Source organism: Saimiri boliviensis, chromosome 2, assembly GCF_048565385.1.
Source record: "Saimiri boliviensis isolate mSaiBol1 chromosome 2, mSaiBol1.pri, whole genome shotgun sequence".
Classification (NCBI taxonomy): domain Eukaryota; kingdom Metazoa; phylum Chordata; class Mammalia; order Primates; family Cebidae; genus Saimiri; species Saimiri boliviensis.
Genome location: NC_133450.1, coordinates 53,916,324 through 53,941,149, shown reverse-complemented (window position 1 = coordinate 53,941,149; position 24,826 = coordinate 53,916,324). Strand labels below are relative to the sequence as shown.

At 39.9% G+C, this 24,826-nt stretch overlaps 1 protein-coding gene and 1 pseudogene across 4 annotated transcripts in view; one reads left to right on the top strand and one right to left on the bottom strand.

The window, feature by feature from the left end:
- Positions 1–24,826, top strand: part of STRN3 (striatin 3) — a 129,352-nt gene that overhangs the window by 31,532 nt on the left and 72,994 nt on the right. The gene's annotated exons all lie outside the window — the stretch shown is intronic.
- LOC141583420 (HIG1 domain family member 1A, mitochondrial-like) lies at positions 1,433–24,826 on the bottom strand (annotated as a pseudogene).

Below are 24,826 nucleotides of genomic sequence, written 5' to 3'. Positions count from 1 at the left end.
ATACTTGAAGAAACATTCACTTATTCAATAAGTGTTAGCTGGCACCCGCATTATGCAGGATGGAAAATGTAATTTGTAAGATGCCAGGATAGCACTGTAGTAGGATACAGTGATGCAGCCTGTGTTTTCAAGGAACTTATTTTCTGCATAGTATGAAAAGCAAAAGAAATATAGGAATAGTGTTAATAGGTAAAAGGTTTACTACCTTTAGGTTAGGTACTTGTCTTACTTGCAAATATATCCTTTCTGACTGCTGTCGAGCTACTACTATAATAATCACATTTCTGATAAATGCTTGAGTTCTCAAAGGCATTTCAGCCAAGCACACATCATTTCTAAGCAAAACTTGGACTGGTTCCTTTCTGTGTTTTCTAAATGGGTGAGTGGGCTAGATAATGTAAATAAAAATACATATTTCTCTTAGTTTTCTTTTTATCCTGGAATACTCCAGGTGGCCAGTGCTTTTTTCTTTCTCCTTTTGAATCTGCTTTGGTTGTTCTTAGCGTTTTAGAAGCATACCTGTCCCTCATACGCATCTATGCAATGAAGCCTTATACATGTTTTACAAATGGAAGGTAAATGAAGAGGGAAATTTTATACCTCATTCCTTTTCTGGGAAGATCATTCTCTCCTTCCCTAGGTTTCCTTTGTTGTGGTTAAAGCCGAGAATTCCTGAGAGAGAGTGAGAGAGTGCGCTTGCGCCCATATGTGCTTAAGATCAAGAATGAAAGAGAGCTCGGGGGGTGTGTGGGAGGCTTAATAGAATAGATGTCAAGCTCGGTCTTGAAAAACAGGTAGTATTTGGACAGAAAAAATGGAAAAGGATATTAATGTGCGCCTAAGATATTAGCAAAAGATAGAAGTGTGCAAACAGCAGAAGATGTAAGTATGTAAATGTTAGCAAAAGATGTGTTTCTTGTGATAAAACTGTAAACAATCATAAGTCCAACATGGGCCATCATTTAAACATATTTATGTGAGGATCTTAAAGTTCTCCTTAATGGTAAATTTTCCCATGTAAGAAATGTTTATGAAACTGTTCAGACTACTAAATATCAAATATTTGTATTATAAAAAATAATAGTAGACGGATCCAAGATGGCTGATTAGGAGCAGCTCAGGATTGCCCCAGCGAAAGTACAGAGGGTGAGTGGACGCCGCATTTCCAGATGGATTTTTATTGCCCACAGACCAGGAGACTCCCAGGCAGAGGAGCAACACAGGTTGCCAGTGTGGCTATTTCAGCCGGTGTGGATTTTTTGGCCGGTGCCCCGGCGTGGCGATTCTCCATACAAAATACATGGGTCTGGGCACCATTTTAGCTGGCGATTGGAGCTCGGGGAAGACAGAGTGGCCCATTCAACTGATAGAAAAGGGGACTGAAACAAGGAGCCAGGCCAGGAGATTCCCAGGCAAAATAGCGCCACAAATCTTAGGGCGGCTGTTTCAGCCGGTGCGGTGGGTCACGGGACGGGAAATCACTCAGATCCCGGCGCTTTTTCAACAGGCGACTGGAATACCTGGGAGACACACACACACAAAAAGGCTCTGAGGCAGAGAGCCAGGTGATCAGGCTCGGCTGGTCCCACCCCCACAAAAAAACGGCAATCTGAAACACGCTGGATTGGGAGTTTCACAGCAAGTACAACAGAACCCAGGACGGTCCAGCTCAGTGGGGAAGGGGTGTCCGCCATTACCGAGGCACTCCACCACTACGGAGGTAGTCCACCATTGCTGAGGCAGCCCACCATTACAGAGGTGGGCCGCCATTGTCGAAGCATTTCTAACTACACCCATATAAACAGGACTGAAGGGAAGTTCACATGGCAGCTAGTGGGAGGCCACAGCAGCTCAGCAAAGCCTCTGCAGGCAGAAAGTGACTAGGCTGACTCCTCACTGGGCAGGGCAGCCCTGAAAAAAGGCGGCAGCACAACAGAAACTCATAAATAAAGCCCTTACTCCCCAGGACAGAGCACCTGGGGGGAAAAAAAAGGCGAGTTTATGAGTTCTGCTGTAGCAGACTTAAACGTACCTGCCTAGCAACTCTGAATGAATAACAGAGCTCACAGCTCAGCACTTGAGCTCCTATAAAGGACAGACTGTCTCCTCAAGTAGCTCCCTGACCCCCATATATCCAAAGAGTCACCTCATAAAGTAGAGCTCAGACTGACATCAGTCGGGTATCCTTCAGGGACAAAGATAGCAGAGGAAACTGGCAGCAACCCTTACTGTTCTGCAGCTGCTGCAGGTGATCCCCAGGCAACCAGGGCCTGGAGTGGACCTCAGGAGTCCTACAGCAGAGGGGCCTGACTGTTAGAAGGAAAACTAAGAAACAGAAAGAAAGAACTTCATCATCAACAAACTGGATGTCTACTCAGAGACCCAATCTGAAAGTCAACAACTACAAAGACAGCAGGTGGATAAATCCACAAAGATGGAAAGAAACCAGCACAGAAAGGATGGAAACACCCGAAATCAGAACACCTCTCCTCCCACAAGGGATCATAACTCCTCCCCAGCAAGGGAACAAGGCTGGATGGAGAATGAGTGTGATGAATTGACAGAATCAGGCTTCAGAAGGTGCATAATAAGAAACTTCTATGAGCTCAAAGAACATGTTCGAACCCAGTGCAAAGAAACTATAAGAACCTTGAAAAAGATTTGACGAAATGCTAACGAGAATAAACAACTTAGAGAGGAATATAAGTGAATTGATGGAGCTGAAAAACACAACATGAGAACTTCGCAAAGCATACACAAGTTTCAACAGCTGAACTGACCAAGCAGAAGAAAGTATATCAGAGGTTGAAGATCAACTCAATGAAATAAAATGAGAAGGCAAGATTAGAGAAAAAAGAGTAAAAAGGAATGAACAAAGTCTCCAAGAAATATGGGACTATGTGAAAAGACCTAATCTTCGTTTGATACGTGTACCTGAATGTGATGGAGAGAATGAATCCAAGCTGGAAAATACTCTTCAGGATATTATGCAGGAAAATTTCCCCAATCTAGTAACACAGGCCAATATTGAAGTCCAGGAAATACAGAGAAGACCAGAAAGATACTCCTCAAGAAGAGCAACAGCAAGGCACATAATCTTCAGATTCACCAGGGTTGAAATGAAGGAGAAAATGCTAAGGGCAGCCAGAGAGAAAGGTCGGGTTACCCACAAAGGGAAGCCCATCCGACTCACAGCAGATCGCTCAGCAGAAACCCTACAAGCCAGAAGAGAGTGGGGCCAATATTCAACATCCATAAAGAAAAGAACTTTCAACCCAGAATTTAATATTTAGAAAAACTAAGCTTCATAAATGAAGGAAAAATAAAATCCTTTGCGAACAAGCAAGTACTCAGAGATTTCATCACCACCAGGCCTGCTTTACAAGAGCTCCTGAAAGAGGCACTAAACATAGAAAGGAACAACCAGTACTAGCCACTCCAAAAACATACTAAATGGTAAAGAGCATGAATACAATAAAGAAACTGCATCAACTAACGGGAAAAACAGCCAGCTAGCATCAAAATGGCAGGATCAAATTCACACATAGCAATATTAACCCTAAATGTAAATGGGCTAAATGCCCCAATCAAAAGACACAGACTGGCAAATTGGATAAAAAGCGAAACCCATCGATGTGCTGTATCCAGGAAACCCATCTCACATCCAAGGATACACAAAGGTTCAAAATAAAGGGATGCAGGAAGATGTACCAAGCAAATGGAGAGCAAAACAAAGCAGGGGTTGCACTTCTCGTCTCAGATAAAATAGACTTTAAACCAACAAAGATCAAAAGAGACAAAGAAGGACATTACATAATGGTAGAAGGATCAATGCAACAAGAAGAGCTAACGATCCTAAATATATATGCACCCAATACAGGAGCACCCAGATACATAAGGCAAGTTCTTAATGGCTTACAAAGAGACTTAGACTCCCACACAATAATACAGGGAGACTTTAACACCCCATTGTCAATATTAGATCAACCAGACAGAAAATTAACAAGGTTATCCAGGACTTGAACTCAGACCTGGGCCAAGCAAACCTAACACATTTACCGAACTCTCCACCCCAAATCCACAGAGTATACGTTCTTCTCAGCACCACGTCACACCTACTCTAAAATTGACCACATAATTGGAAGTTAATCACTCCTCAGCAAATGCAGAAGAACAGAAATCATAACAAACAGTCTCTCAGACCACAGTGCAATCAAGTTAGAACTCAGAATTGAGAAACTAACTCAGAACTGCACAGCTTCATGGAAACTGAACAGCTAGCTCTTGAATGTTGACTGGATAAACAATGAAATGAAGACAGAAATAAAGATGTTCTTCGAAACGAACAAGAACGAAGACACAACATACCAGAATCTCTGGGACACATTTAAAGCAGTGTCTAGAGGAAAATATATAGCAATAAATGCCCACATGAGAAGCAAGGAAAGATCTAAAATCTACATCCTATCATCAAAATTGAAAGAGCTAGAGGAGCAAGACCAAAAAAAACTCAAAAGCTAGTAGAAGACAAGCAATAACTAAGATCAGAGCAGAACTGAAGGAGATAAAGACACAAAAAACCTTTCAAAAAATCAATAAATCCAGGAGCTAGTTTTTCAAAAAGATCAACAAAATAGACCACTAGCTAGATTAATAAAAAAGAAAAGAGAGAATAATTAAATAGATGCAATAAAAAACGGTAAAGGGGATATCACCACAGATTCCACAGAAATACAAACCATCATCAGAGATTATCACAAATGACTCTATGCACATAAAGTAGTAAACCTGGAAGAAATTGATAAATTCCTGGACAGTTGCATCCTCCCAAGCCTAAACCAGGAAGAAGCCGAAACCCTGAATAGACCAATAACAAGGTCTGAAGTTGAGGCAGCAGTTAAGAGCCTACCACCCAAAAAAACCCAGGTCCAGACGGGTTCACAGCTGAATTCTACCAGTCATACAAAGAGGAGCTGGTACCATTCCTTCTGAAACTATTCCAAACAATCCATAAAGAGGGAATCCTTCCAAATCAGTGTATGAGACCAGCATCATCCTGATACCAAAATCTGGCAGAGACTTAGCAAGAAAAGAATACTTCAGACCAATATCCATGATGAATACAGATGTGAAAATCTTCAATAAAATACTGGCAAGCCAATTGCAACAGCACTTCAAAAAGCTTATACACTATGATCAAGTAGGCTTCATCCCAGGGATGCAAGGCTGGTTCAACATATGCAAGTCTATAAACATAATTTACCGCATAAACAGAATGAAAGACAAAAACCACATGATTATCTCGATTGATGCAGAGAAGGCCTTTGACAGAATTCAACAGCCTTTTAGGCTAAAAACCCTCAATAAACTAGGTATTGATGGAACGTATCTCAAAATAATAAAAGCTATTTACAACAAACCAACAGCCAATATCACACTGAATGGGCAAAAACTAGAAGCATTCCCTTTGAAATCTGGCACTAAACAAGTATGCCCTCTCTCACCACTTCTATTCAATATAGTATTGGAATTTCTAGCCAGAGCAATCAGGCAAGAAAAAGAAAGGGTATTCAAATAGGAAAGGAGGAAGTCAAATTGTTTCTATTTGCAGGCAACATGATTGTGTATCTAGAAGACCCCATCATCTTAGCCCCAAATATCCTAAAACTGATAAGCAACTTCAGCAAAGTCACAGGATATAAAATCAATGTGCAAAAATTCCTAACATTCTATACACCAATAACAGACGTAAAGAGGGCCAAATCAGGAACGAACTGCTATTCACAATTGCTACAAAGATAATAAAATACCTGGGAATACAACTAACAAAGGATGTAAAGGACCTCTTCAAGGAGAACTACAAACCACTGCTCAATGAAAGGAGAGAACACAAACAGGTGAGAAACCTTCCATGTTCATGGTTAGGAAGAATCAATATCATGAAAATGGCCATACTGCCCAAAGTAATTTACAGATTCAACACTATCCCCATTAAGCTACCAATGACCTTCGTCACAGAACTGGAAAAAATCAACTTAAGCTTCATATGTAACCAAAAGAGAGCCTGCATAGCCAAGTCAATTCTAAGTTAAAAAAAAAACAAAGCAGGAGGCATCACACTACCGGACTTCAAACTATACTGCAAGACTTCTTTAATCAAAAGAGCATGGTACTAGTATCAAAACACAGATATAGACCAATGGAACAGAACAGAGACCTCGGAGGCAACACCACACATCTACAACCATCTGATCTTTGACAAACCTGACAAAAACAAGCAATGGGGAAAGGATTCCCTGTTTAATAAATGGTGTTGGGAAAACTGGCTAGCCATGTGCAGACAGCAGAAACTGGACCCCTTCCTGACACCTTACACTAAAATTAATTCCAGATGGATTAAAGACTTAAACATAAGACCCAACACCATAAAAACCCTAGAAGAAAACCTAGGTAAAACCATTCAGGACATAGGCATCGGCAAGGATTTCATGACCAGAACACCAAAAGCATTGGCAACAAAAGTCAAAATAGACAAATGGGACCTAATCAAACTCCACTGCTTCTACATGGCAAAAGAAACAGTCATTAGAGTGAATCGGCAACCAACAGAATGGGAAAAAATTTTTGCAATCTACCCATCTGACAAAGGGCTGATACCCAGAATCTGCAAAGAAATAAAACAGATTTAGAAGAAAAAAAGCCCATTCAGAAGTGGGCAAAGAACATGAACAGACACTTTACAAAAGAAGACATACATGAGGCCAACAAACATACGAAAAAATGCTCATCATCTCTGGTCATTAGATAAATGCAAATCAAAACTACATTGAGATACCACCTCATGCCAGTTAGAATGGTGATCATTTGAAAATCTGGAGACAACAGATGCTGGAGATGATGTGGAGAAATAGGAACACTTTTACACTGTTGGTGGGAGTGTAAATTAGTTCAACCATTGTGGAAGACAGTGTGGCGATTCCTCAGGGACCTAGACATAGAAATTTCATTCGACCCAGCAATTCCATTACTGGGTATATGTCCACAGTATTAGAAATCATTCTACTATAAGGACACATGCACACAAATGTTCATTGCAGCACAATTTACAATAGCAAAGACCTGGAACCAACCCATATGCCCATCAATGATACACTGGACAGGGAAAATGTGGCACATGTACACCATGGAATAGTATGCAGCCATTAAAAACGATGAGTTTGTGTGCTTTGTAGGGACATGGATGAATCTGGAAACCATCGTTGTCAGCAAACTGACACAAGAACAGAAAATCAAACACCATGTGTTCTCACTCATAGGTGATTGTTGAACAGTGATAACACATGGAAACAGGGAGGGGATCATCCCAAACTGGGGTCTGTTGGGGGAAATAGGGGAGGACAGTGTGGGGTGCTAACTGGGGAGAGAGAGCATGGGGAGAAATGCCAGATATAGGTGAAGGGGAGGAAGGCAGCAAATCACACTGCCATGTGTGTACCTATGCAGCAATCTTGCATGTTCTTCACATGTACCCCCAAACCTAAAATGCAATAAAAAAAAAAATAGTATCCCTCAGTTCCATCTATTTTTTTTTTTTTTTTTTTTTTTTTTTTTTTGAGACAGAGTTTCGCTCTCGTTACCCAGGCTGGAGTGCAATGGCGCGATCTCGGCTCACCGCAACCTCCGCCCCCTGGGTTCAGGCAATTCTCCTGCCTCAGCCTCCTGAGTAGCTGGGATTACAGGCACGCGCCACCATGCCCAGCTAATTTTTTGTATTTTTAGTAGAGACGGAGTTTCACCATGTTGACCAGGATGGTCTCGATCTCTTGACCTCGTGATCCACCCGCCTCGGCCTCCCAAAGTGCTGGGATTACAGGCTTGAGCCACCGCGCCCGGCCTATTTTTTTTTTAAAGCTTAGGATACTTCAATAAAAAGAAATATAGCCTAGGAACTTCTAAATGCCTAATTCTCATCTATTGAAATCATTAAGTATCTGTTACTTCTAAAGGGGGTGTAGCAAATTAAGCTATTGGTTCCTTATTTTTTTTTTTTTGAGACAGAGTTTTGCTCTTGTTACCCAGGCTGCCACCTCGACTCACTGCAGCCTCCGCCTCCTGGGTTCCAGCAATTCTCCTACCTCAGCTTTCCGAGTAGCTGGGACTACAGGCGTGTGCCACCATCCCCAGCTAATTTTTGTATTTTTAGTAGAGATGGGATTTCGCCATGTTGATCTGGATGTTCTTGATCTCTTGACCTCCTGATCCACCCGCCTCAGCCTCCCAAAGTGCTGGAATTATAGGCAGGTGTATTGTATAATTGCTATACTTATGAGTAGTTTTAGTGAGCTAGTATTAAGTAATGGGAATAATTTTTTTCGTAGATAGTTAAAAGCCATCCCTCTCAAGATTAGGTGACTTATTAACAGCTAGGTTTTAATTATTTTTTGTGTGGTTGGTTTTTTTAAATTCATCCTTTTCTTTCTTTGCCTGCTTCATTTTTCCTTCCTAGGGAGTTTTAATTATCAAGACTTTTTCATGAAAAGAAATATGTTTAAACCTTTTTGTAGGCCTTTTGTGTGTGTGCGTTTGGGAAGATGCCGTGGAATTCCACAGAGTTATCCGGGATATCTTGCAATTTCAGTGTCTGTAGGCCAAATCAGATATCCTTTTTGTTGTTTTTACTGCCACCATCCCTACTCTTCTTTCCTCCCTAGATGCAACCCAGTGTCTGCCTCCTGACACTCCATTTACAGAAACTTAATGTCTACATGAGATGTTAAAGGGAATTTTCAAAGAATATTATTTTCTTCATTTACTTTTTTAAGGTTAGTTAGATATGTATTATAGAGATTGTGTTCTGTTTTTTCTCTTGGAAATTTTGAAGTCCAGTTTAAATAACTACATTGATTGAATTAAGTACTATAGTAATAAATGTGAGTATAAATACCTGAGTCCTAAATTTAGGATTCTTCCAGCTTCTTCATGTTTACTTTCTTAGCTATCTTAAATATTTCTGTCATTTTTATTATTAATATACTGAATTAGTGTATTGTAGATGAAGTAGGTTCTTCCAAGCCTGAGGTACTGTAAGAGATTACACACATATGGTCATTCCCATATTTTACGGTTGAGAAAACTAAGAACTTTATGATTTCATTTATTTAGCAACAAAAGTTTGCCAAATATTTATTGAGTTTTCATATGCCAGGCAATGTTCTGGATAATAGGAATATAGCAGTGAGCAAAAGATAAAAAATTTCTAATTTTATGGAGGTTACATTTTGGTAGAATTTTTTTAAATTTATTTTTTAAGTTTTAACTTTCATCATATAGTAAAGGATACATGTGCAGGTTTACTATTACATGAGTAAATTATGTGATGCTCAAGCTTGGGGTCCTAGTGATCTCATCACCCAGACAATAAGCACAGTACCCAACAGTTACTGTGATTGGCACCACTGCACTCCATCTGGGCAACAGAATGAGACGATCTCTAAAATAAAAAAAGTAAAAAAGAAAATATCATTAAAATAGCTCATAGTTTCCTACCTCAAGGGGGTAAACTTCCTCTTTTCATGAATTTGCCTGTATGTTGCTTCCAAAGCTAAAGTATTTTAAAGTTATTTTTTAAATTCCTTTGATGTTTGCTCCAGAATAGTGTTGGAGTTTCTTTAGTCAGTGCTAGAGAATGTCTTAAAAATCACTAAATAAAACAAAACTCAACTGTATCTAGTGTTTTCTCTAAAAATTTTTTTTGGCCAGGTGCAGTAACTCACACCTGTAGTCCCAGCACTTTGGGAGGCCAAGGTGGGCAGATCACGAGGTCAAGAAATAGAGACCATCCTGGCCAACATAGTAAAACCCCATCTCTACTAAAATACAAAAATTAGCTCAGTGTGGTGGTGCGTGCCTGTAGTCCCAGCTGCTCGGGAGGCTGAGGCAGAAGAATTGCTTGAACCTGGGAGGCAGGGGTTGCATTGAGCTGAGATCGCACCACTGCACTCCAGCCTGGCGCCTGGCGACAAAGCGAAACTCTGTCTCAAAAAAAAAAAAATTTAAGCAGAAAACTCTTGCAATAGAACAAATTTTGTGAAGTTACTTGTTTGTGAAAGCAAGATACTTTTTTTTTTGTTTTTGTTTTTGTTTTTTGAGGCGGAGTTTCACTCTTGTTACCCAGGCGGGAGTGCAATGGCGCGATCTCGGCTCACCGCAACCTCCGCCTCCTGGGTTCAGGCAGTTCTCCTGCCTCAGCCTCCTGAGTGGCTGGGATTACAGGCACACGCCACCATGCCCAGCTAATTTTTTGTATTTTTAGTAGAGATGGGGTTTCACCATGTAGACCAGGATGGTCTCGATCTCTTGACCTCGTGATCCACCCGCCTCGGCCTCCCAAAGTGCTGGGATTACAGGCTTGAGCCACCGCGCCCGGCTAAGATACTGTTTTTTAAGAAATACTGCAAAATAGAGCTGGGCATGGTGGCTTATGCCTATAATCCCAACACTTTGGGAGGCCAAGGCAGGCGGATCACCTAAAATCAGGAGTTCAAGACCAGCCTGACCAACAACATGGCGAAACCCCGTCTCTACTAAAAATATATTAATTAGCCAGGTGTGGTGGCTGGTGCTTGTAATCCTAGCTATTCGAGAGGCTGAGGCAGGAGAATTGCTTAAACCCGGGAGGCGAAGGTTGCAGTGAGCCGAGATTGTGCTACTCTACCCCAGCCTGGGTGACAGAGCAAGACTCTGTCTCAAAAAAAAAAAAAAAAAAAAAAATTGCAAAATAGTAGTTGAACTTTAGTTCAGTACCAGCTGAATCAAAGTTGAAAGTTTTACACTGGTGACCTCTGGTCGTCTTGCAGTTAAAAAATTATCTACTGCTAAGTACAAATATCAAGTAATTCTCCCCTGCTGTTCTCCCCCATACAGAGTCTTGCTTTGTTGCCCAGGCTGGAGTGCAGTGGCGCAGTCTTGGCTCACTGCAACCTCCGTCTCTCGGACTCAAGCAATTCTCCTGCCTCAGCCTCCCAAGTAGCTGGGATTACAGGCACGTACCATGCCCAGCTAATTTTTGTGTTTTTAGTAGGGATGTGGTTTCACCATGTTGGCCAGGATGTTCTCAAACTCCTGGAACTACTGACCTTGTGATCTGCCCACCTCGGCCTCCCAAAATGGTGAGATTACAGGCGTGAGCCACCATACCTGGCCTCAAATAATTCTTGTGTGAATTTACATGCTGATTGTTGAATAAATTAAGACAATATATAAAATGCCCTACTGGGCATTGTGGGTCATGCCCCCAATCCCAGCGCTTTGGGTGGCCTAGGCAGGTGGATTACCTGAGGTCCAGAGTTCAAGACCAGCTTGGCCAACATGGTGAAATCTCATCTTTACTAAATTACAAAAATTAGCCTGCTGTGGTGGCATGCACCTATAGTCCCAGCTACTTGGTAGGCTGAGGTAGGAGAATCACTTGAGCCCGGGAGATGGAGGTTGCAGTGGGCCGAGATCATGCCACTGTTCTCCAGTCTGGGCAACAGAACGGAATTCTGTCTCAAAAGAAAAAAATAAAATAAAATGTGGTCCTAAATGAACACCTTTTCCTGCATTCAAAGGAAGAAAAGCTATCCTGAAAATCAACAATAATATTTCTTACCCTGAATTATCTACTGAAATGGTATTTGGAAACAAGTTTGTAAAAATTAATTTTTGCCTTTGCGATACACTTCAGATCAATGTAATTAACAAAATTTGTTGAGTTGGGCACATAAAAAATGAATTTTCTGTTGCCTATTTTATTGAGATAACTGCACATTCCATTGCAAAACCTTTTTTTGGTGGGGGGCCTAGGTCTTTGACCTTATCTTCACAATAAAAATATGCTTTTAAAATCTTTCCTTTTATTTAGATTTTCTTTGATATCCCTCATCAGAGTTTTTTGTAGTTTTCTTCCTGTGCATTTGTTTGGTGCTAAGGTAGATGGTACTGTGTCAAAATCTAAATATTTATTACTGTTGTATACGGAAGTAATGGACTTTTGTTTATTAATCTTGTTTCCTACAACCTTGCTATAATTGCCTATTTTTTTTTTTTTTTTTTTTTTTTTTTTGAGATGGAGTCTCACACCGTTGCCCAGGCTGGAGTGCAGTGGCATGATCTCGGCTCCCTTCACCCCCACCTCCCAGCTTCAGACGACCTTCCTGCCTCAGCCTCCTGAGCAGTTGGGACTACAGGCATGTGCCACCACAACCAGCTAATTTTTGTATTTTTTAGTAGAGACAGGGTTTCACCATGTTGGCCAGGCTGGTCTTGAACTCCTGGGCTCAAGTGATCTGCCTGCCCTGGCCTCTCAGAGTTCTGGGATTACAAGTGTTAGCCACCCTGCTTTATATGTAAACTTCTTTGATTCAGGGTTCTTTTTGTTGATGTTTTAGGATTTTTAACAAAGTCAGGTCATCTGCAGTTTTATTTCTACTTTCTCAATCTTTATACCTTTTCTTTTCTCTAGGACTTGGAGTATGATGTTAAATGGGTGTGATGAAAGAGGAAATCCTTGCCTTGTTCCCAGTCTTAGGGGGGAAAAATCTACTTTTTCATAATTGAATATGATATTTAACTGTAGGTTTTTCATAGATACTCTTTATTAAATTGAGGGTGTTCCCTTTATTCCTGTTTATTGAGAGTTTTTGTCATGAATGTGTATAAGATTTTGTCGAATTCTTTTCTGTATTCATTACGATCATATGAAACTTCTTCTTCTTTAGCTTGTTTAGCCAATTGATGATGTGTTACAGTAACAGTTTTGAATGTTGAATCTGTCTAGTATACCTGAAGTAAATCCTACTTTGTTGGGGTGTATAGTTCTTTGTTGGATTTTTGCTAAAATTTTGTTATGGAGTTTTGCATCTATGGTCATGAGAGATATGTTTGTAGTTTTCCTTTCTTCTGGTGTATCATCTGGTTTTGATGTTTGGCTTCATCAAATGAGTTAGTAAGTGTTCCATTTGCCTCTCTTTTCTGGAAGAGACTGTAAAGAGTTGGTATTTCATTCTTAAATGTTTAGTAGAATTCACCATTGAGCCCATCTGGGCCTGATGCTTTTTATTTTCGAAGATTATTAATTGTTAGTTCCATTTCTTTAATAGATATGGATACATTCACATTATTTATTGCTCCTTATGTGAGTTTTTTAAGATTGTGTCTTGTAAGGAATTGGTCTGTTTCATTTTGGTTATCAAATTTGTGGACATAAAGCTGTTTATAATTTTTATTTTCCTTTTAATGTCCATAATAATGAGGACCCTTCTTTCTTTCCTTTTTTTTTTTTTTTTTTTTTTTTTTTTTTTTTTTTTGAGGTGGAATCTCACTCTGTCTCCCAGGCTGTAGAGCAGTGGCATGATCTCTTCTTACTACAACCTCTGCTTTCTGGGTTCAAGTGATTCTCCTGCCTCAGCCTCCTGAGTAGCTGGGATTACTGGTGCCCAATACCGCATGCAGCTAATTATTATTATTATTATTTTTTTTTTTTTTTGTTAAGATGGGATTTCACCAAGTTTTCCAGGCTGGTCTCGAACTCGTGATCTCAGTTAATCTGCCCGCCTCTGCCCCTCAAGATGCTGGGATTACAGGCATGAACCACCACCCGACCATTAATTTATATATTTACTTATTTATTTATTTCAAACATGGTCTTCCTCTGTCAACCAGGCTGGAATGCAGTACTCTGATATGGCTCAAGGGATCCTCCTGCCTCAGCCTCCTGAGAAGCTGGAACCACAGTCACGTACCACCATGCCTGGCTAATTTTGTTGTTGTTGTTGTTGTTGTTGTAGGTATGGGGGTCTCAACTATATTGCCCACACTGGTCTTGAACTCCTGAGCTCAAGTGATCCTTCCACTTTGGCCTCCCAAAGTGCTGGGACTACAGATGTGAACCACCATGACTGACGGGGACAGTCGGGACGGCATGTCTGCCGGGGATCTCTCAATCTGCAAGAGGGTCCCACAACCTGGAAGAGAGAGTGTGCTTATAGAAATAAAGGGAGACGGGAAGTGGGGGTCCGGAGGGCTGAGAAGGCAGTGCCAAAACAGCAATTTTATTTTTCAAAGGCCAGGAATAAATACACTTTCTTTACTCTGGTTTACGTCATTGCAAGAGGAAATGCAAATCTATACCTTACATGGTCTATACAGTAGAGAAGTCAGATACACAATCAGTGGTTGTAAAAAGTGATAGAATTTCCTGTGATCACAAAGCTTATTTACATCCAGACATTATTCCTCATGGCTGCAGGTATTTTTGGTTTGATCCTGTTTTAAGACTCACATGTGAAAAGGTTTTCTGGTTTTGCTCATCAGAGTATCTTTTAACCAGATTCTCCTTTGTGCTCCTGACTCAACTTATCTCAACTACCCTTATTCAGGAGTCTCTGAGTCTGGGATCAAAGCCATCCGTATAGTGGCATTTGCTTTGCAAATATCCCCCCAGTTAAACCATTATCTAGGGTACAAGGCAGTCATGCAAGTAAAGAAAAGGTTAAAGCTATTCTTAAAGAAAGAGTCATAAAAGTTAAAAGCAGAAACTGGTTGCTGGTATGGAGTCACTTAGTTTAGCAACACCGCATAGTTTAGGCCCAAACGATATCGTGGTTGATATTAGAAACTGATCAGTCATCTTTCAGTTCCTTCTTTCCAATAGCTCGACTGCCTCCAGCAGGAAACTGTGTCTGGGATCAAGCTCACTATGTAGTGAGACCCACGCCTTTTGGGGGTCTCACACGGGAACGTTCCACACACATGACAGCTTTTTAAATATATGCCTTGACTGCTATAAATGTCCCATTAAGCACTGTTTTTGCTACATCTGACAGATTTTGATGAGCTTAATTTTTATTTTCATTTAGTTAAAAATATTTTCCTTTTTTTTTTTTTTTTTTTTTGTGAGACAGAGCCTTGCTCTGGCACCCAGGCTGGAGTGCTGTGCTGTGGTGCTGTCTTGGCTCACTACAACCTCTACCTCCTGAGTTCAAATAATTCTCCTGCCAGTGCATCCTGAGTAGCTGGGATTACAGGCTCATGCCACCATGCCCAGCCAATTTTTGTAATTTTAATAGAAACGGGGTTTCACCATGTTGGCCAGGCTGGTCTTGAACTCCAGAGCTCAGGTAATATGTCCACCTTGGCTTCCCAAAATGCTGGGATTACAGGTGTTAGCCACTGTGCCTGGCCAAAATATTTTAAAATTTATCCTAATACTTTTTTGACTACTGTGTTATTTTGAAGTATGTTTAATTTCCTATATTCTGGGATTTTCTATCTGTCTTTCTTTTACTGATTTCTAGATTTAATTTTATTGTGGTCTGATAGTACACTGTATGAATTCTGATCTTTTAAGTTGTTAAGATGTGTTTTATGTTCCAAAATGTTTTTCTTGATGAACATTCCATGTGAGTTTGAGAAGAAGGTGTGTTCTGCTGTTCTTAAAGTACTGTGTGGATATCAGTTAGATCCAGCTGATTAATGATGCTGTTCAGTTGAACTGTATCTTTACTGATTTTCTGCCTTGCTGGATCTCTCAGTTACTGGTAGAGGGGTGTTCTAGTTTCTAGCTATAATAGTGGATTCATGTATTTCTCAATTTTTGCTTCACTTATTTTGACAGGCTAAGGGTTGTTTGACCCTTGGAGAATTGACCTCTTTATCATTATGTAATATCCCTCTTTATCCTGGATAATTTTCCTTGTTCCGAAGTCTGCTTTATCTGAAATTAATGCATCTAGTCCTACTTTAAAAAAATTAATGTTGCATGGTATAACTGTCCCCAACCATTTACTTTTAGTCATTTTCTGTGTTTATACTTAAAATTTCTTGTAGGCATCCTGTCTGGCATTTTATTTTTTAATTCACTACAACAGTCTCTTTTGATTGGCTTAAATAATTCACATTTAAAGTTATTATTGATGTAGTTTGCTTAGTACCGTGTCTGTAACTTTTTTCTATTTTTGTACTTGTTCTTTGTTTATAAACTTTTTCTGTCTTCTCTGGTTTAATTGAGAATTTTATCTAACTACATTTTATCTGCTGTCCTAGCATATGAACTATAGTTAAATTTTTTTTCTTTTGGTAGTTATCTTAGAATTTATAAAATATATTTACAATTAATTCATTTTGTTTTATTTTATTTTATTTAGAGCCAGGGTCTTTCTCTTTCACCCAGGCTGGAGTGCAGTGGCACAATCATAGCTCACTTGTAGCCTTGGTCTCCCGGGCTCAAGTGATCCTCTCACATCAGCTTTCCAAATAGCTGAGAATATAGGCATGTGCCACCATACCTGGCTAATTTTTTAAATAAAAGTTTTGTAGACATGTAGTCTTGCTATATTGCCCAGGCTTCAAGTCTACTTTCTTTTTAGTTCATTAATTTCAGTAGTTTTTGGGGAACAGGTAGCATTTGGTTGCATCAAAAAGTTCTTTGTGGTGATTTCTGAGATTTTGGTGCACCTGATATCTGAGCAGTATATACAGTACTCATTGTATAGTCTTATTCATCACCCCCTCCCATTCTTCCTCCCAAGTCCCCAAAGTTCATTATATCATTCTCAAGTCTTTGCATCCCCATAGCTTAGCTTCCAGTTAGGAGAACATATAGTGTTTGGTTTTCCATTCCTGAGTTACTTCACTTAGAATAATGGTCTCCAGTTCCATCCCGATTGCTGCAAATACCATTATTTCATTCTCTTTTATGGCTGAGTAGTATATCCCATGGTACATATATATACTACATGTTCTTAATCCACTCATTGGTTGATGGGCAATTGTGAATTGTGCTGCTGTAAACATGAATGCGCAAGTGTCTTTTTCATATAATGACTTCTTTTCCTCTGGTTAGATAACTAGTAGTTTCATTTTTTTTTTTCTTTAGACAGAGTCTCGCTCTGTTGCCAGGTTGGAGTGCAGTGGCGCCATCTTGGCTTACTGCAACTTCCGCCTCCCTGGTTGAATCGATTCTCCTGCCTCCGCCTGCTGAGTAGCTAAGATTACAGGTGTGCACCACTACACTCGGCTAATATTTGTCTTTTTAGTAGAGATGGGCTTTTGCCATGTTGGTCAAGCTGGTCTTGAACTCCTGACCTCAGATGATCTGCCCACCTCAGCCTCCCAAAGTGCTGGAATTACAGGCGTGAGCCACTGTGCCTGGCCTGAAGTCTCCTTTCACGTAATACTCTTATTGCTTCACAGGCAGCATGGGTACGTCATAGTATAGGCAGACCTCACATTAGTGCACTTTGCAGATACTGCGTGTTTTACAATTTGAAGGTTTCTGGCAACTCTGTCAAGCAAGTCTGCAATTTTTTCCAGCAGCATGTGCTCACTGTTAGCATTTTTTGGCAATGAAGTGTTTTCTATTTATTTATTTATTTATTTTTGTTTTGAGATAGTCCTTACTCTGTCACCCAGGCTGGAGTGTAGTGGCAGTGTCAGCTCACTGTAGCCTGTACTCCGCCAGGCTCAAGTGATCCTCCTGCCTCAGCCCCCTGAGTAGCTGGGACTACAGGTGTGTGCCGCAGTATCTGGCAAATTTTGTTTTATTTATTCATCATTTTCAAGGTTTTTTTTTTTTTTTTTTTTTTTTTTGTAGTTGTGCTATTTAGAGGTTCCTTGAGATTCCATATGAATTTTATGATGGATTTTTCTATTTTCTGTGGAAATAAGTTGGGATTTTGATAGGATTGCATTGAATCTGTAGATTGCTGTAGTATTATTGACATTTTATTTCTTTTTATTTTTCTTTTGTTTTATAGAGATGGGGTTTCATCATGTTGGCCAGGATGGTCTCAATCTTCTGACCTCGTGATCCGCCCACCTTGGCCTCCCAAAGTGCTGGGATTACAGGCATGAGCCACCGCACCTGGCCTATTCTTGACATTTTAACAGCATTAAGTCTTGTAATCCATTAACATGAGATGTGGTTTTGTTTATTATATCTTCTTTCGTTTCTTTCACCATTGTTTTATAGTTTTCATTATGTACGTCTTTCACATCCTTGGTTAAGTTAATTCCTAGATACTCTTTTTGATGCTTTTGTGAATGGAATTGTTTTCTTAATTTCAGGTTTTTCATTCCTATAGAATCTCAAGGAACACCCAAATAGCACAACTACAAAAAAAGAAAACCTTGAAAATGATGAATAAATAAAACAAAAATTTGCCAGGTGCTGTGGCACATGCCTGTAGTCCCAGCTACTCAAGGGGCTGAGGTAGGAGGATCACTTGAGTGAGTCTGAGGGGGAGTATAGCCTACAGTGGGCTGACACTGCACCACTATACTCCAGCCTGGGTGACAGAGTGAGACTATCTAAAAACAAAAATAAATAAATAAAAAGAAGAAAACACTTCATTGCCAAAAAATGCTAATAAAGTGAGCGCATGCTGTTGGAAAAATGCAACTGATTTTTCTGTGTTGATTTTGTATTCTGTTACTTTGCTGAATTCATTTATTAGTTCTCATAGATTATTGTGGAATCCATTGAGTTTCTACATCATATCTGTGAATAAATAGTTTTATTTCTTCCTTTCCAATTTGGTTGCCTTTTATTTCTGTTTCCTAACTGATAGGAAGGCTAGTACTATATTGAGTAGTAGTGATAAAAGTGGATTTCCTTGCCTTGTTTCTGATCTTAGAGAAAAAGCTTTCAGTCTTTAATCATTGACTGTGTTTACTATAGTTTTTTCATGCATGGCTTTTATTATGAGGAGGTAGTTTTCTTCTATTTCTAGTGTGTTGACTGTTTTGAGGCCAGGCACAGTGGCTCATGTCTGTAATCCCAGCAGTTTGGGAAGCTGAGGTGTGCAGATCACTTTAGTTCAGTAGTTCAAGACCAGCCTGACCAACAGAGAAACCCCGTGTCTGCTAAAAATACAAAATTAGCCAGGCATGGTGGCTCCTGCCTGTAGTCTCAGCTACTCGGGAGGCTAAGGCAGGAGAACTGCTTGAACCCCGGAGGTGAAGGTTGTGATGAGCCGAGATCAGGCCATTGCACTCCAGCCTGGGCAACAAGAGTAAAACTCTATCTCAAAAAAAAAAAAAAAAGGTGTTGAGTTTTGTCCAGTACTTTTTCTTCACTGAGATAATCATGACTTTTTTCTTCATTCTGTTAATGTACTTTCTTACATTAATTGATTTTCATATGTTGAATCATACTTTCATTACAGGAATAAATCCCTCATGGTCATGATGTGTAATCCTTTTAATATGCTACTGAATTCAGTTTGCTAGTATTTTGTTGAGAATTTTAGTAATAGTGTTCATAAAGGATGCTGATTGGTCTGTAGTTTTCTTTCGTGTCTCTGTCTGTCTTTGGTTATCGGGGCAGTGCTGGCCTCATAGAATGAATTGGATAATATTCCCTTTTCTTCAAATTTTTGGAAAAGTTTGAGAAAGATTGCTGTTCTTTAAATGCTGGTGGAATTTACAAGTGAAAGTATCAGATTCAAGGCTTTTCTTTGTTGAGATATTTATTTGTGTGGAACTGGTGGTTTCCAATTTAACCTTAATATTGGTTTTAGTAATTTGAGTCTCTGTCTCCCTCTCTCTCTCCTTTATTCCCTTTTTCTTCTCCCCTCACCCCCAACTGAGCTAAAGGGCTGTCAGATTTTTTTTTTTTTTATCCTTTCAAAGATCTGACTTTTGCTTTCAATGATTTTTTTTTTTTTTTTTTTTTTTTCTATTCTGTTTCATTGATCTCTGCTCCAATCTTTATTTTCTTCTGGCTCTGGGTTTAGTTTGTTCTTTTTCTAGTTTCTTAAGTTGTAAAGTTGTTAGGGTTTGTCTTGTTTTTAACTTACTGTTATTTTTGGTGTGTTCACTTTGGTAGCAGTATATCAATTGTTCTCACTATGGAATAGAAGTTCAGGTTAGACAAGAGAATTTCACAAGTGTAGTAAAACATTCTGTAGTGTATCAAAGTTTGTATATAATGTCTGGCAAAACCAACTTGCTCATAAATCATTAATCATTTCCATTATAGATAATTTGTTTAGTTTAAAATGTATGATTCTTACAGATAAAATAAACATAATGTACACATCTTAATAATGTTCTTTTTTCTTTGTATCAGGGCTTAAAATATACATATATATTTCAAGATGACATTTTAAAATATTCTAAGAACAATAGTAGAATACAATTCTGTAGTTACTAAAGAGCTAAACTGGAATCCATAATTAAGTTATCCTAATCTTTATATTAAAAAAAAATTCTGTGTTTTGAGACAATCTCACTTTCATCACTCAGGCTGGAATGCAGTGGTGCAATCTCAGCTCCCTGCAGCCTCTGTCTCCCGGGTTCAAGCGATTCTCCTGCATCAACCTCTTGAGTGGCTGGGATTATAGGTGCATGCCACCACACCTGACTGATTTTTGTATTTTAGTAGAGATGGGATTTCGCCATGTTGGCCAGGCTGGTCTCGAACTCCTGACCTCAGGTGGTCCACTTACCTCAGCTTCCCAAAGTGCTGGGATTACATGCGTGAGCCACTGGACGCAGCCTAATCTTTACAATTGTGATTCTTAAATAAATATTACCATGGATTGTATCTCTGTTGTTTGCTGTGTTAGACACACTTTTCATTGTGGGAGGAATGCACTTTCTTTTTTTAACTAGAGACAGGGTCTTGCTATTTTGCCAAGCTGGAGTACAGTGGCACAATCACAGCTCATTGTAACATCAAACTCCTGGGCTCAAGCTATCCTCCCCACCCAGTGTCCCAGGTAACTAGGACTACAGGTGTGCACCACCATGCCCAGCTAATTTTTTTTGTTTTTATTTTTGTTTTTTTGTAGAGATGGGGGTCTTGCCATGTTGCCTAGGCTGGTCTCAAACTCCTGGCTTCAAGTGATCCTCCTGCTTTAGCATCCCGAAGCATTGGGAATACAGATGTCCGGCCCCAAGCACTTTTTTGTTTTTTGTGTTTTTTTGAGACGGAGTTTTACTTTTGTCCCTCTGGCTGGAGTGTAATGGTGCGATCTTGGCTGACTGCACCCTCTGCCTCCTGGGTTCAAGCAATTCTCGTGCCTCGGCCTCTTGAGTAGTTCGCATTACAGGTGCCCACCACTGTGCCTGGCTAGTTTTTTTGGCATTTTTAGTAGAGACAGGAGTTCACCATGTTGGCCAGGCTGGTCTTGAACTCCTGACCTTAGGTGATCCACCTGCCTCAGCCTCCCAAAGTGCTGGGATTACAGGTGTGAGCCACTGCACCCAGCCTGTTTTTGGGTTTTTAGAGACAAGGTCTTGCTGCGTTGCCCAGGCTGGTCTTGAACTCCTGGCCTCAAGTGACCCCCCTGCCCTGGTCTCCTAAAGTGCTGGGATTACAGGCATAAGTCACTTCACCCCATGCACTTAAGGAGCCAACCAGTCTACTAGGCAGGCAGAAGAAAGTTAAATTAATGGGAATAAATAGGGCTCCTATATAACATCCAAAGCATGTGGGATTCTGCAGCAAACTGGGAGTACTTCTGGATTGGCTTGCTGTCTTCTTTGGAACTAATTTCTTTATAACAGTTTAAGAAGGTGGATATTTTTACATAGTAAAGTACATTAGGTGACATATATCTGTTAACTTGACTCCTCTGAATGACCTCGTTCACTAGTTAGTGAACTAGTTACTAATAATTTGGTCACCAGGCAAATCAAGCCTGCAAGAAAGGAAGTCAGTACTTAAAATAGTGTGTTAATGTCTGAATTCCATCAAATAATGTGTTTTCTGTGTGATCACTTAACTTTAGTAATGACATGTTTAACTAAAGCAAGTTCCTGCAACAAGATAGCACCAAGACCAAGACTCTTTCTTTTCTTTCTTTCTTTCTTTTTTTTTTTTTTTTTTTGAGATGGAGTCTTGCTCTGTTGTGCCTTGGCTGGGGTGTGTTGGTATGGTCTTGGCTCACTGCAGCCTTAACCTCTGTGTTCAAGTGATTCGACTGCCTCAGCCTCTGGAATACTTGGGAGTACAGGTGTGCGCCACCATAACTGGCTAATTTTTGTACTCTTAGTAGAGACAGTTTTCACCATGTTAGCCGGGCTGGTTGGTCTCAAACTCCTGACCATAGGTGATCTGCCCACCTCAGCCTCCCAAAGTGCTGGGATTACAGATGTGAGCCACTGCTCCTGGCCTGTATCTCTTCTGAGGTTTAGGTTTTGCCCAGAATTCCGAATGCATGGAATAGCCCACACCAACAGTCATTGTTCCCACCACAAAGCCCTGGGCTGTCACATGCATGTGGATCAGGTGAAGGGACATTTTAATATTTTTCCTGCTCTTCAATTTCTATGTTTACTGCAACAATTGCTACAAACCTGCCATTTTAGTGGTGGGGAGTGGGGCGGGGAGGAAATGGTGCCTCTAGCTTTTTGGATACGTTTAGATCCCTAATCGTCATATGAAGAAAGAGAAACATCTGTGTTGGTTGATATGGAAATTGCTAGAAGAATCTTCCAAGAGCAACAAAACCCTCATGATCCAACTGGCTTCAGATCCCAGCTCCCATGCCCTGTCCTATTCTTGTGTATGGTTTTTTGTTTGTGTTTTTTTACAATGGAGTCTCATTCTATTGCCAGCTCACTGCAACCTCTGCCTCCCAGATTCAAGTGATTCTCGTGCCTCTGCCTCCCAAATAGCTGGGACTACAAATGCATGCCACCACACCTGGCTAATTTTTGTATTTTTACTAGAGATGGGGTTTCACAGTGTTGGCCAGGTTGATCTTAAACTCCTGACCTCAGTGATCCACCTGCCTCGACCTCTCGAAGTGCTGGGATTACAGGTGTGAGCCACCCACAGCCGACTCTTTTCTTGTTTTTTAATGTAAGCATTTATATCTATAAATTTCCCCCGAACACTGCTTATGTTGCATCCTCTAAGTTTTGGTATGTTATGTTTTTGTTTTCATTTGTTTCTGTTTCCTAATTTTTCTTTGATTCATTGTTAAGAATATGTTGTTTAATTTTCACAGATTTGTGCATTTCCTGTTTTTTTATTAATGATTTCTAACTTTATCTTGTTGTGGTCAGAGAAAAAACTTTGATGTCTGTCTTTTAAAAGTTACTAAGACTTGGATGAGTGTGGTAGCTCATGCCTGTAATCCCAGCACTATGGGTGGCCAAGGTGGGCAGTTCACTTGAGGTCAGGAGTTTGAAACCAGCCTGACCAATATGGTGAAACCCTGTCTCTACCAAAAAAATACAAAAATTAGCTGGGTGTGGTGGAGTGCGCTTGTGGTCCCAGCTACTCAGGAGGCTGAGGCAGGAGAATCACTTGAACACAAGAGGCAGAGGTTGCAGTGAGCTGAGATTGCACCACTGCACTCCAGCCTGGGCAACAGAATGAGACCCTGTTTAAAAAAAATAAAAAAGTTATTGAGACTTAACTTGTGAGTCAGCTTACATGGTCTATTCTGGTGACTGTCCCCCGTGCACTCAGGTTGTATATTTTGTTGTTTGGTAAAGTGTTTTGCGTATGTGTGTTAGAGCTCGTTGATTTCTTGTGTTCAGATCATCTATTTTCTTTCTTACCATTTGTCTGGTGGCTCTATCCATTATTTAGAGTGGGGTATTTAAGTCTTCAACTATTGTTGTCTATTCTTCCTTTTACTCTGTCAATTTTTGCTTCATATGCTTTGGTGATCTGTCATTAGGTATGTGTGTGTTTATAGTTATAATAACTTCTTGTTGTATTGAACTTTTTATTGATATAGTCATGTGTCAGTTAACGGAAAGAATGTGTTTTGAGAAATGTATTGTCAGGTGATTTCATCTTGTGAACATCACAGAATGTGCTTACACAAACCTAGATAATACAGCCTATTGTTCTGAGATTATAAACCTTTATAGCATGTTACTGTACTGAATACTATAGGCAGTTTTAACACAGTGGTATGTATTTGTGTATTTAAACATAGAAAAGGTATAGTAAAAAATGGGGTCAGGCACCGTGGCTCATACTTGTAATCCCAGCACTCTGGGAGACTGAGGAGGGAGGATTGCTTGAGGCCAGGAGTTTAAGCCCAGCATGGCCAACATAGCGAAACCCCATCTTTATCAAAAAATAGAAAAACTAGCCAGTCATGGTGATAGGTGCTTGTAGTCCCAGCTACTTTGGAAGCTGAGATGGGAGGATCATGTGAACCTAGGGAGGTCGAGGTTCCAGTGAACTGTGATCATGCCACTGCTCTGTAGCCTTTAATGACAGAGTGAGATCCTGTCTCAGAAAAAAAAGATAAAAAACGGTACAACTGTATAGGGCACTGACCATGAGTGGAGCTGGCAGGATTAGAAATTGTTCTGGTTGAGTCAGTCAGTGAGTGAGTGGTGAATGAATCTGTAGGCCTGTGGCATTATTGTACACTCCCATAGATTTTGTAAACACTGTACCCTTAGACTATACTGAATTTATGTAAATTTTTTCTTTAATAGTAAATTAGCTTACCATAAACATTTTACTTTATAAATTTTAATTTTTTCAGCATTTTCTTTCATAACAGTTTAAAACAAGGACATTCATCTCTAGATAGCTTATGAAATTAAAAAACAAAACAAGCACATTGTGCAGCTATATAAAAATATTTTCTTTTTATCCTTATTAGCTTTCTATTTTTAAAAATTTTAATTTATTTTTGCTTTTTAAACTTTTTTTGTTAGAAATGAAGACACAAACACACATATTAACCTAGGCCTACATAAGGCCTAGGAAGGCCTAGGTTAGTATCATTGACTTTTTTACATCTTGTTCCACTAGAAGGTCTTCAGGAGCAGCAACACACGTGGAACTGTCATCTCCCAT